Below are 6,389 nucleotides of genomic sequence, written 5' to 3' on the forward strand. Positions count from 1 at the left end.
CATGTTATCACCAAAAAAAATATTCTCGTTTTTATTTTTAACAAAAGAAACCTATATTGTTCTCTATCTAGCTTCATCTCATTTCCGTTTCCAACAATCCGTAATTATACTCATTCTAGCCTCCTGTATACGGGTCCAAACTATCCATTACAAATGCATATTTTCCTATTAACATTTATTGTTATATAAAACAACACTCTATTTTTGTAAGTATTGTATTTCATTATACAGTTTAGTGACGACATAATAATCAGTAAACGTTCATGTGAGACAATCATACAATACAGCAAAATGATAATTATGATATAAAAAAATGAATAGAACGACACACTTAACGTAGGACGAAACCTAAACGTAAAAGATTTGTTGATAATAATGACTTTGTTGTTCAGGAAACTCAAATGTTTTATTAAAGGCATATTAGATTTTATATGACAATACATAAAGGACGAACATGCACGTCGTATTCATAAATATATCATTTACAGTATGATATTATACAAATTCTTAATTTTATATTTCATTTCTGTATCGAAGTTATCCGAGTTTAAAAATAATTCATACGGATCTTGACAGCTAATTTAACACATTTTTATCAGATAGTTCATCAATATCAGTGATCCACAAGCATAATATGCATGTACGTTAGTAATCTAAAACATTTTGTTTTCGGACGAAGTCTTAGAACGATAACTGTGAACTTCCTCCAAATAAACATTTGACATTGTCATTTGCTCGTGAATAGCTTATTCAACAAAAGAACTTACTAAGTTATAAAGGGAAGTTTTGTCCAAAATGACGAGACTATCAATAACGTTCACGATCCCGGTTTTACATGACTATGCATACTAAAAGGCGTCAAATAAAAAAAATCCCGAACTTTTCTGGAACATTCATATACATGTACTATGTTGAGTTCTTATGATATCTTATATGTGTTCAACTGAAATAAATTTTAATTATTATATAACTATTGTATAATCATTGTACTATTACATTATTATAATTAATGTATTCATGAATGCGTTAGTGTAAAGTAAACTTAAGGAAACACGACAGCTTTATTTAAAAAATTTCTTGCAGTGTTTCCTAGATCTAAAAATTAAATGCTATACAAAACTCGCACCAAATGCAGACTCTTTGTATGCTAGATTTTACACAGAAGCCTCGTATTTGACTCCTTGCTACACTTTAAAATGAAAATTTGGCACACAATCATTGTCACATATATGAGATACGTCTGAGCTGAGAACTGCTTGTAAGCACATGAATGCGTGAGATGAATTTTGTATTTAATTTTCTCCGAAGAGTAACAAAGAGACACTTGAATATACCTTATTTCAATTGTGCAAATGTATTTTTAGATGCCACATCGAATGTAACTAGAAAGTCTTCATTGTAATAAACCAGTTGACTCTTGAAAAATAATACACTAAGTAGCATTTATATTTATCTGTTTATTTGGGTTTAAAAGATACATAAATATACAATCATACAAAGTTTAAATCATATAAAATAAATAAACGTAGGTATTTGAAACACAAGTGTTGAATTGCTGCTGCTGCTGCTGCTGCTGCTGATAATGTAAGGCGCCTAAAAGCTCAAATATAAAATTAATCAACTTTTATTAAATTTAAGGATCGGAAATAAACGTGTTACAATTCAGTAACTCTTATAATGAATCATCCTTTGAAATTATATAAGCATCTACCGCATACAAATTATAGAAATTTAAAGATTTATTTAGTAATGAAATTATATAAACACAAATTTAATCATGTATCAAATATAACAATGGAATATTCAATGATTAAAATTTACATATATAATTTTTTAAAAAGCAGTTTTCTTTGATAATTTATAAAACTACATATATTTGCAGCTACTTTGTAAATGATTGAAAATAAGTAAATCTACAAAAGACATCAGTTGTCGCGTAATTGTGTAAAAATATAGCCTAATTTCCAAAAAAATGGCTCAATTAATTGTGCTTACTTAAAATTAACTCATTAACACTCTGTTATCCCCACCGAAGAAAGAACTATATTTTTAATTCGTTTACACCTATTAACAGATATATTAAATGTTTGTCATGATAACTAGCGACAAATTATCAATAAGAAATAACTGATAATAAGTGTTAGTACTACAGTATTTCAAGACTGAAGAATACATACATCTATTGACTATATTTTACAGCGTTTTTAATTTTGTGCTTTGACTCCATTCTGAATCAAAATTGTTAAAACATTCGAATATGTTATTGCATTGAGAAGAATTTGACATTAAATTTTCCGTTTACAAGGCTTTTGAAAACTGACCGTGGAATGTAATACAGTATATATATAAAAAATATATATTCCATTCAATGCATATGCTTTTAAAGATTGACCTATGATTTACCCCGTACGAAGCTACGCGTATATTCTGATAAACCTGCAAATTTTTATATTCTTGTTAGACTAATTTAACTAGAATCATTATTATTTTGTCATTGTATTATATTAATAGGTAATATGTGCGGAAGAACAGCTTGATAAAGTACATTCATATTTAATAAAAATAAATAATAAGAAAGTTCGGTACCTGCATTTACAAAATTTATGATTTCATTGTGGCATTTACTGTAAATACTATAAGTTAGTTGCATGGCGTTGATATATTTTTTTAAAATAAAGATTATAACAATTATATTGGTAATCAGTAGTTCTTTTAAACAGTCTATCGTAGCATATAAAAAACAACAACAAAAAACCCTAGAAATGTGTCCATAGGTGTCCCCACACTCCACTGTTTTGTCAATCTTATGATTATAGGTCAACTATGTTTTGGGCTGCACGTGATACAAGTTGACAACAAAAATCTTTCCTAAGTCAAAAACGGGAACTTTACAAACACTGAATAAATCCACAAGCAAACACGAGGCTGCATAAGTACACATTCTGACCAACAAATAGGTACATAACTTCACATGCCAGCCGACATTTCTGTAAAGTTCCATGAGCTACACACGACCCAAGTTGAACAGTTGAACATTGCAAATGTTTACTAATGCAAAGGCAAGAGAAATACTAATAAATCCACAATCAAAACCCCATATGCACAACTTCACATGCTGACCAACATATCTGTAAATTTTCATGACTATAGGTCAAACACATTTTGAGCTACGTGCGACACAACATTAATGACCCCATAGTGAAGCACAAAAAACAACAAAGTGTTCATGGATGTTGATCATGCACTGAATATAAACACTTAATACTACCAACAGTTGTGTACCAAATATTTTAGTGTGTATATGTTCTTATCTGTGATATGCTGGCTTCATAACCTCAGATCCCCTTTCAAAATTCCATTTTATTTAGTTCCGCCCATTGTTTACTCGTTTAGGGCACATGAATTCTTTTACTTGGGGGAAATTCGCCGCTTTTCGTGGAATGGCACTACTATGTCACATTGAAGGTTCCATGATATCTGCGGATGTTTCTAAATTCAAAATTTTACCATTACCGTGATTAAATGTTGAATTCTGCTTAAGCCGGTGCTAGGGTGTGTGGGCGGTAGTTTGCACTTTACAGTACCGTCAATGAACAGGCTAAATCAAACTGAGCCTGCAGTATTTTCAATTTTGCCGTTTTGAACTTTCTCAATTTTATCATAACTGACAGCAACTCACTACATTCCTCCTTATTTTAGATGAATAATATACTTTACAACGAAGGAAGAGAAAATGGTAACAATATATTAAGCGCGTAGAGGTAAGGATTTGACAACTGAATTTTTATATTCTCACGTGTCAAAATATTGGAAATTGTCGTCTTTAACTGTAATTGACATTAAACATTTATCACAGTATCATGTATGAAACAATCAAATAACTAAGTCAATAAATAAAATAAAGTGTTTCACACCGGCAGTGCATCTGACAATTAATGTATTTCATTCTAGAAATATTGACTTGCACAAATACGACCGTCTGCATCCTCATGTCTTTTAGTACGTGTATGATATGTTAAAAATGACTAGACTAAATTGCAACGTCAACTCGAACAATTAAATTATCATTCGTTTTTTGTTATTGTTGTTGTTGTTTTTGTTTATTAGGTATTATTATGACCTGTATAAACTTGAGCATTTAATCACTGAATGAAATCCATTCAAGAATAGTATTCGAATTTTGTTGGTGGTCTACTGTTCCTTACAAGAATATGTTGGCGGCTGTTCGTCGATCGAACACTGGTCGGTACCGTCGGCTGACATGCTTGCATGGTTGCCTAAAACTGGTTTGAGATGTAATATATCACAGTTGATTAAGAACAAAAAAGGAATGCAGAAATTGTGCAGGCGCCTTTCCTCACCAGAGACAACGTCCAACATTCGCTAAAGCATATAATTGCAACAAAGAAAACCATTTTGTGTGCCGGAAGAAATCAAACGCATATCAACGCCAAATTAGAAAAATACAGTGAACACAGCAAAACGGCGACAGCGACCAAGAGCAAGAGTTTTCATTTGGTATAATAAAGGTAACCACACAACGGTATTAAAACGCTCCCGGACAGAAACAAGCATTTCCGATAACAGTAAAAATATACACGAAAAATAGAAACAGATTTAAAATATACAACCGCCGAATGTGAACGAAGTAACGCCATGGGTTTCGAACTTACTAGTCGCACCAAAGCCGAACGCGCCGAATGAGATCCGATTGTGTGTAGACATCAGAAAAGCCAATTAAGCATTGAAACTGATTTGACGGGAATAGAACGATGGCTTCTTGAAATTAGTCACATGCAACTTCGAAGGAAAATACCGTCCAGGTAGTTTGTGGATATCTGATTACATTAGCAGGCACCCAACTAATAATTGCCTTTCGCAGAGCGTGGCAGAAGATAATGTGAGATTTATAACCCAGCCGCTCATCATTTCATGGTAATAGTTGATGACTACAACCGCTATCCCGTTGTTTTTTGACTTATGACTTTGAAAACCGAACCGGTCATAGCAAACACTAGAAGCTGTACTTTCCATGTTCGGCATAGTCTCTGTTGCTCATACAGATAACGGCCCGCATTTTGATAGCTATGCTTTCAAACAATTTGCAGAACAAGCATGATTTATTGGATTTTATAAAAGATTTATTAATCGTAAAATTACACCACTACATCCAATGGGCAATGCTTTAGTAAAACGATTGAAGCAGCCGCTTCAGTAAGCAGTAAAACAGCAGTTGTGTCAGACAAGAACTACAAATCGAAACTAAGTAAATTTCTACTGACCTATAGAAAAACACCAGATTCAGCAAATGAGTTAGCCCCTGCTGAAATAATGTTTGTAAGAAAACTTTTACAGGCTACCAAAATTCACAGTTGACACTTACATTCAAAATGAAGACGAAAAACATAAACTGAGGCATAGAAACCAAGCCGATACCGCCGTTATGCAAAATATCCATCAAAGCGGCAAAAGACGTATCCTCACAAATAAGACTCTACGTTCGATCCTTTACCCGCAAAAGTGAAGAAGATAGAAGTCCTATGGCAACTGTGAAATAACTATAAGTATCAGTGAGGCAGAGCATGCATTATACATAGGATGCGGGACTTAACTGACAGCAGCACACTACAAAGGATTTTTTATTAAGATATCCATGTTTAATTAATGTGATTAATTTCATTTAACATTCGACTAATTTAACATTTTACTGATTTTGCATGAGGTGTAAGAGAAGAGAAAGACTCCGACATATTCGAAAATATTTGAACAGGCAACTTGCTTCACAAGTTTTCAGAGCCTTATTGATGCCAACAAGTATGGACTAAGTAGAGTTTGTGCGACCGATTGCTAATGACAACTTCTTGACAATGCATTCTCATGCCATAGGAGGTTTCTGACTCTCCAAGCGGGGATGGCTGCCAATGCTTGCACCAACTTGGCATCAATCTCATGGATGCTTTATTTGCAACTGCAATTGAAAAGCAAATATCAGTACCTGCAAGTCGTTCAACATGTCCAGTAGATTCAGGTCGGGTAATTGAGCTGGCTTGTCAAGGCGCTCAATACAGTTTGTCTGCAAGTAGTCAAGTCCTGGACAACACGGTCCCGATTTGGACGCGCATTATCCTCCATCAAAATGAACTGATCGCCCACTTCCCCAACATAGAGTCTACACAACTCATCGATGTATCGCTGACCAGTTCATCTAATTTTCAGCACAATAAGGTCAGTCCGACTGTCCAAGCTGATGAATCCCCACACCAGAACTAACAACCTCCATAACGGCCGTGCTCAGCAATATTTCTGGTTTATAAAAAAGCCTTTCCGCTTATTTTCTGTAGACTCTTGCACGTCTTTCAGTAAGGTCTAGTCTCATCCGTGAAGATAAC

The sequence above is a fragment of the Ruditapes philippinarum genome, unplaced genomic scaffold (genome assembly GCF_026571515.1).
Source record: "Ruditapes philippinarum isolate M1 unplaced genomic scaffold, ASM2657151v2 ctg214_1_1_1_1, whole genome shotgun sequence".
In the NCBI taxonomy this organism is placed as follows: domain Eukaryota; kingdom Metazoa; phylum Mollusca; class Bivalvia; order Venerida; family Veneridae; genus Ruditapes; species Ruditapes philippinarum.